Genomic DNA, 14,269 nt, shown 5'->3' with positions numbered 1-14,269 from the left:
GTAATTAACTTTACATTGACACCCGCATCGGTTCGCAGAGTGCAGTGTGAACTGCCTGTGATTCTGATGCAGTGCGGGAACCCACACAGGAATCCCTGTGGTTCCCGCATCGCACCAGTGTGAACCTAGCCTCATACTTGTTGTTTCCTTCCATGTTTAGTGCCTTTAAGAGACAGTACATCAGTTGCTACTTTGTTGCTTTGTAAAGGAATTATGGCACAGCTGTTCAGAGAGATAATGCAAACCCATGAGCTTACCAACAGACAAATTTGGGACTTATATTAGAGTTAGCTTAGGTTGATAGGGGAAAGTGAACTGCTATACAGTGGGGGAAAATAATTATTTGATCCCCTGCAGATTTTGTAAGTTTGCCCACGTACAAAGAAATGAAGGGTCTATAATTTTTATTATAGGTGTATTTTAAATGATAGAGACTTAAGGTCCGTACACACGCTTTGATTTTCGGACGTCAATTGTGTTACGACGACCGATCGCCCACAAATCTTACCGTTAGTACAGTGCTTTCGACAGCCGATTTCACTTTTTCGTCAGACAAAAGCTGGATGGGCAGACTATAAAATTTTTGTCGGATGTGAAGTCTGATTCTTGTTTCATTAGTACAGTTTTCGTATTAAAAAAATCGTAAAGGCAAGACTACACATGCTCAGAAACTAAATTCATACAAAACTATTCAACACGTTACGCCACTTCTGACGTTGTATTCTGTCAAACGACAGTGAAACTTCAAGTTGCCAAGCGACATCCAAGAAATCCTAAGGTTTTAAAGAAGATCCGTAAAGAAGAGTGGACCAAAATCCCTCCTGAGATGTGCGTAAACCTGGTCACCAACTACAAGAAACGTCTTACTTCTGTGTTTGCCAACAAGGGTTTCTCCACCAAGTACTAAGTCATGTTTTGCTTGGGGATTAAATACTTATTTTATTCACTCAACTACAACACAATTTATAACATTTGTATCATGTGTTTTTTTTTTTGTTTTTTGTTTTTTATGGATATTCTGGGGTTTATTTACTAAAGGCAAATAAACTGTGCATTTTACAAAGTGCATTTGCCCTCTGCAAGTGCAGTTGCTCCAGGGCTTAGCTCTCTCCATACATTTTCTATAGGATTAATGTCTGGAGACTGGCTAGGCCACTCCATGACCTTAATGTGCTTCTTCTTGAGCCATTTCTTTGTTACCTTTGCCTTTGGTGGTATGTTTGGGGTCATTGTCATTCTGGAAGACTCATCCACGACCCATCTTCAGTGTTTTGGCTAAGGGAAGAAGGTTCTCATCCAAGATTTTACAATACATGGCCCTGTCCATTGGCCCCTCAATGTGGCAAAGTCGGCTTGTACTTTAGCAGAGAACCAGCCCCAAAGAATAATGTTTCCACCTCCATGCTTGACTGTGGGGATGGTGTTCTTAAAGTCATAGTCAGCATTTTTGTTCCTCCAAACACGGCGAGTCGAGTTAATGCCAAAGAGCTCAATTTTGGTCTCATTCGACCACAGCGTTTTCTCCCAATCCTTCTCTAAATCATTTAGATGTTCATTGGCATGACTGTACGTGTGCCTTCTTGAGGAGGGGGACCCTCAGATGCTACAGGATTTCAATCCATGGCAGTGTTTTGTGTTATCAATGGTTTGTATGGTGACTGTGGTCCCAACTGCCTTGAAATCATTCACAAGCTCCTCATGTGTAGTTCTTATAGCGTCTACAAAATAGGGGATAGATTTATGGCATTTTTATTGTTAATTTTTCTTTTTTTTACTAGTAATGGCAGCGATTTGCGATTATTATCGGGACTGCGACATTATGGTGGACACATCTGACACTCTTGACACTATTTTGGGACCATTGTCATTTATACAGCGATCAGAGCTACAAATGGCCACTGATTATTGTATAAATGACAGTGGCAGGGAAGGGGTTAAACACTAGGGGGCGATCAAGGGGTTAAGCGTGTGCTAGGGAGTGATTCTAACTGTAGGGGGGATGGGCTCACTACAACATGACAGAGATCACTGCTCCATATGACAGGGAGCAGTAGATCCCTGTCATGTTGCTAGGCAGAACAGGGAAATGCCTGCATCTTCCCGTTCTGCCTCTCCTTGCCGCAATCGCGGGCCGCCAGCAAACACTGAGTTTGCGGGACCCGTGGGTACGCTCCTGCGGCACGCGCGATAGGGTGCAAATTTAAAGACACGTACAGGTATGCCCATTTGCCTGCCTGTGCCATTCTGCCGACGAATATGTGTGTGTGGCGGTCGGCAAGTGGTTAAAGGGATGAAAACCATTGAATTGTTTAAATATTGCAGAGATGCACTGTACTTTTTTTTTTTTACCTTGACATACTGTATGCTAACTTCTTTTTTTTTAAGGCTTCACTTTAATAAATTAAGCCTAGTCTTCTTTAATAACAATACTGTTTGCTTGCTTTTTTTCTGCTCCACAACACCTTTTTTGGTGACAACTGTCAGAGACAAAATTTCCTTCTATTTTGGGAAGATTTCCAGAACTCCCCATCATGTCTGTAGGACAGAAGCTAAAAGGAAAACTCCTTGATGGGAACTTACCGTAGATAACAGTAAACATTTAACAGAAGCTCTAAACATGTCCCTACTCTTTTCAAGCCTGAAAAAAATCCATAACTATCCTCAAATATTACCATCAAAGGGCATCTGGGAACAATGCCCTTTCACAAATAATAAATATGACAATATACCAAGAAAGCTGCAACACAACTTGTGCCAAGTACATTGCCCGGAAAAGAAAAGAAATTGAATTTACCTTTTTCTACAGCGTGCAAGGACCAGGCTAATTAAAGGGTATGTTCTTTAGGCACAGTGAGGTTGATTTACTAAAACTGGAGAGTACAAAATCTGGTGCAGCTGTGTATGGTAGCCAATAGCAAGCTACATACTGTGGGGGGCCCTCAACAGATGGGAGGGACCAGGAGCACAGTTTGTTATTTTTACTTTACAATCACTTTAATGAAAGGTCATCATTCTGGCATACCGTATAACTTTGCTTCATTCAAACAAGCCAAAACATTTCCAAGTATTGAAAAAGAAAAAAAATATATTATTACCTATAGATACTGTAGCAAAGTCCCAGGGCCTCTGAAGCCCAATGGTGACCTCCAGAGTTAAGGACAGCTGACATCCTTTGGTGTAGAGTGGGTTACAAGGCATGGTGGGTGTAATGCAAGATGAAATGGTGGGCGCTAGACACTTTTTGAATGCAAAGAGATTTATTGTCTCTTAAACAGAAGTGTGGGAGAGAGGGTTAGGGCCCCCTACCCTTATGTAGATGCAATGTTAGTTGGCAGACTCCAAGACTTCTATAAGTAGACAGCTATACAGGTGAAGGCCTCTAGCCGGACACAACACTTCTGTATAGGTAGGACTGATGTCTCCTATGGCAACAATCTTGTAGCTGTTACTAAGGGTAAAGGTATTCAACTTTCTGCAACACAAACTGTTCTCTTTACCCCACATTCACTCACGGTGGGTCTTCACTCAACGATCTCCCAGTCTCTCTCACTAGACTTCAGATCCACTAGCCACTGGATCCCCTTAGCTCTTTTACTGTAGCAATCAGTACCTTCCTCAAGTGTCACCCCCGCTTCACTGCTGGGTCCCTGGCTTAGCACTCACAGATACTCCTCAAGCTTCACCCATGCTGACATGTTAGGTCCCTGGCTTGGCACTCCACAAGCATCACCTCTGCTGTCCCACTGGGTCCCTGACTTGGCACTTGCTGAAGCTTTCCCACTTCTTCACCGTCCTCGGTTGGCGAGAAGTCTGCTCTGGTACTGAAGTCTGTTCTGGCCTCAGCTTACTCACAATGATCTCCGGTAGTAAGGTGGATGGTCCCTTTGTGGTGCCAGCTTCCCTTCTACCTCCGACCATGACAGGTTCCCCGGCCGGCAGAACCGTTACTTCTGGTTGGACTACAAGCCCCCAGTACAAGTGCGCTACTTCTGGATAGGCTCTCAGATAGCCTAGCAGCCAGGTGTCCCCGGGATAGGCCTTAGGTTTCTGGCCTAGCAGCCTGGGGCAATACGACACACGTCCACCCAGACAGCAGTCCAAGTGACACAGAACCCCAATCACCTGACTCCACCCAAATAAATAGTCTCTCCCACCAGGCCAAGGGACCCAAAAAACAATCCCTGCCCATTGGCTGAGACACCCCATTCATTCCTAATCCATCCTTGCAATGTCCTTGTCTTATCTAATGTCCCCAGATACCCGGCCATCTAGTGACAGAAGAGAGAAGTGCAGCAATTCCAGAATTAGGGTGAAATCAATTGACCTCCTATCAATCAGCCAAGGCAACTATCACTTGGCAAATAAATTTAATAGCAACCCAGCCTAAACATCAGGGTGCTACAATACCTTCTCATTTCTTATCAACCAATGCAGAGGTTAGCAAATAAGTTTAACGTGCTTTTCCCTGCAAACCGTTTTTATTGTAATAAATTGTACGGCTGCATTTCAAGGTGAAGCTTCTTCCTGCCTCACTGGTATATAAAGATAAAATAGCAATGTAATCTCCTAAAAGCAAAACACAAATGATTTTCTATTCCCTCCCTGTCCTGCATTACCACTTTCCTCGCTCGGTGCTCTGTTATATTTAGACTGGTGCTCTTCCTGAGTCAGTTTTATTACATGAATCACAGGACGTTATGCAAATGTTCAGAGATTCTGCATATGAAAATATTACTGTCATGAATTAAGAGAGACGAGTTGGTGGAATAATCACTTGGAATTTGAGCGCTCTGATTGATAACCACTTCTTTTATAGGGCATAATAAAATATGAAAGATGGATGGTGTTGGAAGCCCAATTTTAATAACTAATTCGAAAGGAAGAAGCAGAAAAGTTAAAGAGCCAGTGGGTGATAGTTCAACAGAAGTGATCTTTTTTTCTAAGCTCTTGTTCAGAATCAAGAGAATGTTCTTTTTTTTACTGTTTAACAATCATATTAAAAGTAGGAGTGGAAATACTTATAATAATATTATAATAAATGTATAAGGGTTAATCGAAGTGGTGAGTCCTAGTTTCCCTTTTTATCTTGTGATATGTAAACCTGAGGAAAAGATTTATCTGTTATCTAGAAAATGTGCTTAGGGTCATGTCTTTGGTTTCTACACAGGGTTGAGGACCCCTTCACACCCCAGGTGACAGCACTGAGTGCCTGCATTTTGTCAAATTAGGCGACCCGTCAGAATGTGTAACGGAAGTGACATTCCATCACTGCCATGTTGCTACACTCCATGCTCATCCACAGTAAGGATACAGTGAGAAGGGAGCAAGCAGACATCTTGTTACATCCACGGGAGACTTGCATTTTACATTTATTTTTAACAGTAAACTCAGCATATATATACATATATAAATACAGTATTTAACCACTTCAATACAGGGCACTTAATACACCTTCCCAATTTTCAGCTATCAGCGTTGTTGCACTTTGAATGACAATTACTGCTACACTGTACCCAAACTAAATTTTTATCATTTTGTTCCCACAAATAGAGCTTTCTTTTGGTGGTATTTGATCACCTCTGGGATTTTTATTTTCTGCTAAACAAATAAAAAAAGACCGAAAATTTTGTAAATAAGTACGTTTCCTTCTTCACTGATGGGCACTGATGGTTCTGCACTGACGGCCACTGATAAGGCGGCACTGATGGGCACCAATGAGGTGGCACTGATGAGGTGGCACTGATGGTCACTGATGATCGGCACTAACATGCGGCACTGATGGGGCACTGATAGGTGGCACTGATATGCAGCACTGATGGGTACACATAGGTGGCACTGTTGGACACTGAACGGCGGCACTGATGGGCACTGATAGGTGGCACAGATGGGCACTGATAGGCGGCACAGATGGGCACTGATAGGCAGCACAGATATGAACTGATAGGTGGCACGGATGGGCATGGATGGGCACTTATAGTTGGCACTGATGTACACTAATGGATGGTACTGATGGGCATCACTGATTGGCAGGCATTATTGTTTGGCACTGATTGTCATCCATTGTGGGCACTGATTGGCATCCATTGTGGGCACTGATTGGCATCCCTGGTGGCCATGAGTGCAATACCTGGTGGTGACTAGTGGTGGGCATCCCTGGTGGTCGTGGTAGCGTCCCTTGTGGTCCAGTGTGGGCATCCTCGGGGGGGCTGCGCTGATAATCAATCAGCACAGACCCCCTCTGTCAGAGGAGCAGCCGATCGGCTCTCCTCTACTCGCGTCTGACAGATGCGAGTGAGGAAAAGCCGATCAACGGCTCTTCCTGTTTACATCATGATCAGCCGTGATTGGACACGGCTGATCACGTGGTAAAGAGTCTCTGTCAGACTGACACACCGCAACAACGATCGCTGTGATGCGCACCCCCGGAGGCGCGCAGCGGCTTGTTATCCTGAAAGACGTCATATGACGTCTGGTCAGGATAACGCAACCACTTTGCCGACGTCATTTTGCTATATGGCGGGTGGCAAGTGGTTAAATATCCGTCTGACTGTTTAGATGTTGAAGTTTAAAAGCAGCTGCGAGCCTGCTGATATCACAGGTTTGCTAATATGACGGAACACCGCTGCTTTGAAAACTCAACATCAAAACAGTCTTACGGATTTAAAAATACTGAATTTCAGTATATAAGCCCAGTTTACTGTTAAAAATAAGTGTGAAATGCAAGACTCCGTTGGGTGTAACAAGATGTCCACTTGCCGCCTCCTTCCTGTGGACGAGTGCGGGGTGTAGCAAGAGGGCGGCGACAGAACATCACTTCCGTTACAAAATCTGACGGGTCGCCTAATCTGACGAAACACCTGAATGGCAAAATGGAATGTGCGTTGCATGCTTCCCCATACCCAGAAGTACTATATTTCTTCGCTTGCAGCAGCCAAACAGAATTACAGCGGAGTGAAGGGAAGGTGGCTTTGTACCACTAGTGGAGCCACAATTAAAGCTAAATGCCAGATTTTGACAAAAAAAAATGCAGCCCAGCACAGTTTAAATAAAGTAGTTTTTGCTATAATACTCACCTTCCTCACTCACCCCCCCCCCCTTTTTCCCTGTAGTACTTCCTCCGTGTTGAATGATGGCCAGCATTATTCAATCCACTTTCTGTGAACCAAGGGCTGTCATGGACCTGGGGACATCATCACAGTAGCCTGGGTTCAAAATTAATGCAGCATCAAACCTAGCTCACATGTCATTACATAGGTGATGTTCTTGTGCTGCACTAAGGACTACCTACCACCACTGTTAGATAAGTAGAAGAAGGACTCATAGATGACATCACTAAACCAGCAAGAAGAATCTTGAAAAAAAAAAAGAAACTTAGGGGTTGATTTACTAAAGGCAAAAAGACTGTGCGCTTTGCAAAGTGCAGTTGCTCCAGAGCTGAGTAAATGAGGCAAGGCTTCACTTTGCAAAGAACACCCAATCATGTGCAAGGAAATTTTTTTTAAAACTGCATTTTTGCTTGCACATGATTGGATAATGGAAGTCAGCATAACTTCTGCTCATTTACTAAACACTGGAGCACCTACACTCGCAGAGTGCAAATGCACTTTGCAAAGTGCGCAGTCTATTTGCCTTTAGAAAATCAACCCCTTAGGTGGATTAAAACTATGCTCATGCATAGCAAATCAATAGGTTAACTTTAAAGCCTAGCTTTACACCAAGCCTCCACGCATCATATTTTATATTTAAAGTATGTTTCATTCTTTCAGTTTCTTCTTGACGATCAAATAATGTCATGTATGGGTCCTTCTACTTCTTGGTGGGTAGTCCTTAGGGCAGCCACAAAGACCAGTGGTCAGCAATGGACGTACATGCATATATTTGCCAAATACAGTGGGAACTTCGTTAAGGTGGGTTGTGAGTTGAGCCAGGCCAGGTCTGTTGGCTGCTGGCCATTAATGATCCAGTTAAATGTGTTGTGAAGTCTATGGACTTATGTGAGGAATTAGCTCAGCAGCCAAGTGCATGTGTAACATGTAACATGTATGTATATATACAGTATATCTGTGTGTTAGCTATGATTAAGCACCAAGACTGGTGTGAAACACGTTAGCTGTATTGCTTGCTGTATCTTATTCCCTCCCTTGCGGTATGGACTGTCGTTTTTTTTATGCTTTTTTAGATTCAAATTAAAGGTGATTTTATTGGAGTGCGGCATCCAGACATCTCTTCTTTACTTCAGACATTGTGCGTGTGACTCCCTTTATGAGTTCACTGCATTTTAAGCAGGTACAGCAAACAGTAGTTCTTTGTGAAACTTCTATTTACAAAGACTATATGCACTATGGACAGAAGCAGCACAGAAAAACAAAAGAAAACAACAAAATAAAACCTTGTTGGCTTACTGATTTGCAAGGCTCCTGGCTAAAAGGCATGGAGAAGCCCACTGATGCCTGGGCATCTAATTCTCTGAGTATAAAGTGTATGCCACATCAGCCGTGTCTTAACAATGAGCTGTATTTCCTCTTATGGGTGGTCCAGTGCTCCCCAGTCTGTTATGCTCAGAAACTGGTTCCAGGGTGGATCAAAATCCCTGAGCAGGCTGTGAGTATATATAGAGCCATCACCACCAAACTTGCTTCAGCTGGACCCATAGTCTAGTCAGCCAACCCAAACAACCTCAGCTCCTCCAAGCTAATAAAATATTTTACATTCTGCAAACTGCAGACATACATACCTTCCGTCATAGGTTAAACCAGGTGTTTTTATTGGCTTGCTGCCACAACTGTCACACTCCAGTTAGGGTGTGCCCAGCAGTTTGTGAACTTTATACCACAGTAGGAAACTGGTAAGTAATGAAGGTATGGGTCTTGTTGACAGGTTTACAGGGACACCCAGCCAAGAAGGAGTCCGAAGTTCACAGCAGAGTGGAAAAATGTCATCAGCATCAGTGGTCACTTGCCTGGCGAAGGGGCCCAGTGTGGCTCCAAAACGTTGCCGTATGTGTATTATGTGACCATGTGAATAAAGCTTTGGACCCTTCTGAGGAACTCTTGGTGTGCTGATGACATTTCTCCAGATTGTCTGTGGTTTCCAGCTGGTGATCATTACAGCACCCAGCATTATTACAGCCATTTCCATGAATGTGTGTGTGGGGAATATTGCGTTTTGAAGTTCACAGCAGAGTTCATGATAAGGGAAACCGGGTCAAAAAAATTTCTGAGTAACTTACCGACATTGGTCTCATAGAATGTACCTTTTTTCCTTGTCAAAAGAAGTTTATTGAGTATACAATGTTATAAAGATACATAAAGTAAGTTTACAAGGATCTATAAAGTAAGCTCATTGTTTTACAGTAGGGTTTCTATAGGTAAATATAATGAAATTTCAAATATTAAACATTGGGTTTACGTAAACCAAAATTAAAGATATATATCATTTCCTTAGTTACTTTTGTAGGTATTTAAATGATTTATACCTACTATACATATTGTTTACAAGTAGAGTGTATATAGGTCAAATAAATTCTGATAATGAGCTTTAATCGTAAGGTGGAGAAAAGGAAAGAAAAAGAAGAAAAAGGGTTGAAAGGTAGAGGTATGGTCCACAAGGTTGTCCCGCCCGTCAGTTTATTATTCTTTTTAGTTCTCTTTGAAGCCTTAGAATGGGTGTCTCTGTAAGTCATTTAATCTGTTACCATGGCAACAGGACAGAGTCATTGAAGTTTGACAGGAACTGTTGTTTTATCCAAGGATGCCAAAGTTTTTCAAATTTTGGAATTTGATTTTGATCGATGGCTACCATCTTAGCATGGGACATTGTATTATTCATTCTGTGAATTGTTTCTGCTAGTACCAATGTAGGAGATTTCCATGCCTTGGCCACTGTTTGTTTTGCAGCCGTTATTAGTTGGATCATAAGTTTGAATTGAGAGAGTGTTAACCATTCCGGTTTTAGATTAAGTAAAGTTAAATATGGATCTGGTTGTATTATTTTTTTAAATATTTTAGATGCAATCACGAAGACTTCCTTCCAGAAGGTTTGGATTACTGGGCACGTCCACCATATGTGTAAATATGTGCCTATTTCTGGGCATCCTCGAAAACAAAGAGCTGAGGTATTAGGTGAATATTTTGCCACTCTAGCGGGTACAAGGTACCAGCGAGTTAGGACTTTATAATTTGTCTCCAGTGCTAAGATGTTGGGTGAAGATGACTTAGATGTGAGCCATATGTTAGACCAGTCCGTGTCTTCTAAAGTTCGTCCCAGGTCCTCCTCCCACCTCTGAACGTAAGAGGGTCTATTAAGATTTGCTACTCCATATAATTGATTATAAAGTGATGAAATTGTACCTTTAGCAAATGGATCTTTTGTACAGATTGATTCAAAAATGGATAATTGGGATAATGGTGTATCCCCCTTTAGGAATGGTGTATAGAAATTTTTGATTTGGAGATATCTAAATATCTCAGAGTTTGGTAGATCATATTTTTCTCTAAGCGATGGGAATGAAAGGAATGATTTAGATGCTATGAAGTCATTTAGTGTCTGAATGCCTGATGTTGTCCAAGCTTTAAAAGAATTTGGGTAGATCCATGCCGGATAAAAGGCCGGATTTCTGATAAAAGAAAGGAGAGGATTGTGTGGAGATTGTAACTGATATTTGGTTTTTAGTTTATCCCAGAGAGATAAGAAGTGTTTAGTTATGGGATTATGAATTTTAAAGCGGTCTTTAGGATCAAGCCATAATAAATTTGATATTAATAGAGGGTCATTTTCTGAAGCCTCTGTAAATACCCATAATGGGATTTCCTGTTTTGCATGGTATTTGGACAGACTGGCCAAATGTGCTGCTCTGTAGTAGTTAGTAAAATTAGGGTATCCCAGGCCTCCTTTATTTTTGGGAAGATGTAGTGTGTGTATAGGTATACGTGGTTTAGAAGAGCCCCATATAAACGAAGTTGCTCTTTTTTGTACTATTCTCAAAAAATAGGAAGGAATCGGAATAGCGAGGACTCTGAATAGATAAAGCAATTTGGGTAGAATAGTCATTTTGATTGCATTAATCTTCCCTATCCAGGATAAAGGAAGTTGCGACCATTGTTTTATTAGATTTGTGATCTGTCTTAATACAGGAGGATAATTGGTTGAGAATAAGTCAGAATGAGATGCTGTTAAATGAATTCCAAGATATGGGATTGATTTTTCTGCCCATGTGAATGGGAGTGCAGCCCTAGCCGGGATCAATTCCATGTTTGTGAGTGAAATATTAAGCATTAGGCATTTCTTAGGATTAATCATAAGGCCGGATAGGGCTGCAAATCCATCAAGAGCTGGTATTAAGTTAGGACCAGAGACCTGTGGTGATGATAGAAAAAGTAATATATCGTCTGCAAATATACATAATTTGTGTGTAATACCTCCTACTTCAATGCCAGTTATAGTTTGGTTTATTCTGATGTATTGGGCCATGGGTTCGAGTATAAGGGCAAATAATAAGGGAGATAATGGGCAACCCTGTCGGGTACCTCTTTCGATATTAAAGGCTTCAGATTTGTATCCAGCATATTTTATATAGGCTTTGGGTTTATTATATAATGCTTTGATCCATGTTAAAAAGTGGGGTCCAAAACCCCATTTTTGTAATGAATATTGCATATATTGCCAGGATACTGTGTCAAATGCCCTCTTAATATCGAGAGATAGAAAACATAAAGGGATTTTCCGTTTTTTAGCAATATGTGCCAATAACACTGCCCTGCGTATATTATCGCCTGCCTGTCTATTTGGCATGAAGCCTACTTGATCTCTATGTATTAATTTTCCTATAATGCTATTAAGGCGTTTTGCTATTATTTTTGCTAATAATTTAATATCGAGGTTTAACAGAGAGATAGGCCGATAATTCACACAGGAAGTATCATCAGAAAGGGGTTTTGGGATCATACAAACAATTGCCATTAGTGTTTCTTGCCGAAAAGAATGTCCATCTAGAAGTTTGTTAAACGTTTCAGTGAGAATGGGAGAGAGTATTTCTGAGAATGTTTTATAGTATAAAGCCGAGTAGCCGTCTGGGCCTGGTCTTTTGTTAAGTTTTAGGTCTTTTATGGCGTTAGCAACTTCATCTATAGTTATAGGCTCATCCAAACTGCTTTTTTGATTCTGAGATAACTCAGGTAAGGTTATTTTTGAGAAGAAGGATTCAGCCTCTGTAGGATTAAATTCATTGTTTGTCTTATATAAAGTTGCGAGATGTGAGTGAAATTTATGGACTATTTTAACTGGATTACAAGTGTAAACATTTTTTGATAATTTCAAACGTATTGGTTTGAAAGATTTGTTAGTTGAATTTAATGCCCGAGCCAAATATGTACCTGGTTTGTTTGTATTCATGTAGAAATTGTGTTTGGAGCGTTTGAGGGATTTATCAACTGACTCAGTGAGAAATAGATCGTATTCCAATCTAGATTTTTCCAGATGAGATTTTGTACTCTGAGATCGATTATCTTGAAATGATATGTAGGCTGCATTAAAATTGAGTTCTAGTTTTTTTGCTAGATTTTTGCGTTCCCGTTTAAATAGTGCCATTTGTCTTTGTATTATACCACGCAAGACAGGCTTATGAGCTTCCCACAGTGTTATTGGGGAGATGTCTGTTGTATTATTAATTGATATGTATTCCTTTAAAGCTTGTTCAATGGCCATCTGATGTAGTGGGTGTTTGAGCATTATGTCCGGTAAGTACCACGTTGGGTCATGCGCTTTTGGTATGGCTGAGGCTATAGTAGTGTATACTGCATTATGGTCAGACCACGGAATCGGAATTATATCTGATGCAATAATTTCTGGTATCATTCCTATTGTTAGAAAAATATGATCTATTCTGGTGAAGGTTTGATGAGGGTGCGAGAAATAAGTGAATTTCTTTTTCATTGGGTTACTTTCTCTCCACGAATCTACCAGATTGTATTTGGAAAGAAGTTGAGAAAAAGGTAATCTAGAGGTTATTTTGGATGGTGTAAAAGGTGATTTATCTAGAAATGGGAGGAGGACCTGGTTCGAATCCCCACACATTATCACTGTTCCTATTTTGTGTGTATTAATCACTTGTAATATATGTGAGAGGAATGGTGTAGGTTGTTTGTTAGGAGCGTAGTAGGAAATCACCGTGATTGCTGTATCCATTATATAACCCATGAGTATCAGATATCTACCTTCTGGGTCTTTAATTTCTGATGATAAGGTGAATGGTGTGGATCGGTGAAATGCAATTAGAGTTCCCCTTTGCTTGGTACAGGCAGAAGCCGTGTAAATTTGTTGATAAAAAGGAGAAATATATTTTGGAGTAGAATCTTTGGTGAAGTGTGTTTCTTGGAGGCATACTATGTGAGCCTTCTTGTTATGGAAAGTACGGAAGGCTTTGGTCCTTTTTTGAGGGACATTTATTCCCTGAACATTCAGGGAAAGTATATTCAGTGGTGCCATGGCAATAGATCAAATAGTTTTGACTTACTTTTTGTTATGCAGAGCTGACTGCGCAGATCAACCTGTGTGGACTGAAGAGATGAATAGATAGAAAAGAAACCAGTGAATTCTGGAGTAAAGAGTAAACAAAAAACATATGAGATTAGATGATACATTGTATAAATTATTTTTTGCAAGTAATCACAATTTACCCGTGAAAGAGAATAAATATCTCTCTCAGGGGAATAAGTGCCTTCGTCACACTCCCACATAATATGGTTGGGAGAATGAGGAGGGCTAATGGGGGTACACGGATCTTCCGCTTACAGGAGAGAAGTGCTATGTCAAAAGACATCAAAATGATGTTTCATTAATTGGAGTGCAGAATATAGTTTTTGTTGAAATTATTTATTCCAGGGTGGTTGTATATGGTTAGTCTTGCCCTAGGCTAAATAATTCAGTTAGAAAGGTACTGTTAATAACTTTGGTATTGATGAAGATAGTTTGAATTATTTTGGGATTTTAACCCTTTTAGAGTAAACAATTACATATTTTATTCATATGCAACTGTTTAGATATGTTAACTCATAAAATTGAGGTTGTATTGCTTCAGATTAGAATAAACAAAAACATAATTCTAGGAACTAGTTAGGTAATAATATATTTGCTTTAAGAAAAGAAAGAAAAAGCTTCCATTACTTCTGGATTATTGAACATATTTGTCCTAAAAAGTAATAAATCTATTGTTATTACCTGATAATATATAACTGAACAAGAATTTCCTTATTTCACTTATATATTCTAAGGC

The sequence above is a fragment of the Aquarana catesbeiana genome, linkage group LG08, assembly GCF_042186555.1.
Source record: "Aquarana catesbeiana isolate 2022-GZ linkage group LG08, ASM4218655v1, whole genome shotgun sequence".
NCBI classification, from domain to species: domain Eukaryota; kingdom Metazoa; phylum Chordata; class Amphibia; order Anura; family Ranidae; genus Aquarana; species Aquarana catesbeiana.
This window is presented reverse-complemented; position numbering follows the sequence as displayed.